This window comes from Ostrea edulis, chromosome 2, assembly GCF_947568905.1.
Source record: "Ostrea edulis chromosome 2, xbOstEdul1.1, whole genome shotgun sequence".
NCBI classification, from domain to species: domain Eukaryota; kingdom Metazoa; phylum Mollusca; class Bivalvia; order Ostreida; family Ostreidae; genus Ostrea; species Ostrea edulis.
Window position 1 is genome coordinate 107,910,432 of NC_079165.1, and position 284 is coordinate 107,910,715.

Here is a 284-nt window from a genome sequence, read left to right on the forward strand (position 1 = left end):
TCCTTGCAACAAGGTAAATATCAGGAGTTGCCTCACCCTGAATGTTTTATTATTGTTTCTTTATTTTTCCTGTTTAGTTATATTTTTTCTCTCAAGCCACATTCATTCCCCGGGATTATTATTTTGGTATTTATTATACAATTGTTGAACTTTATTAAAGGTTTAAAACTTTATTTATTATTTTATTACTAGCCTCACTCTAGGCGGACTCAAATATACCTGGAAAAATCTAAAGGGTTGAATACTTTACATAACACGTATCATCATTAAAAAAAACACAACGC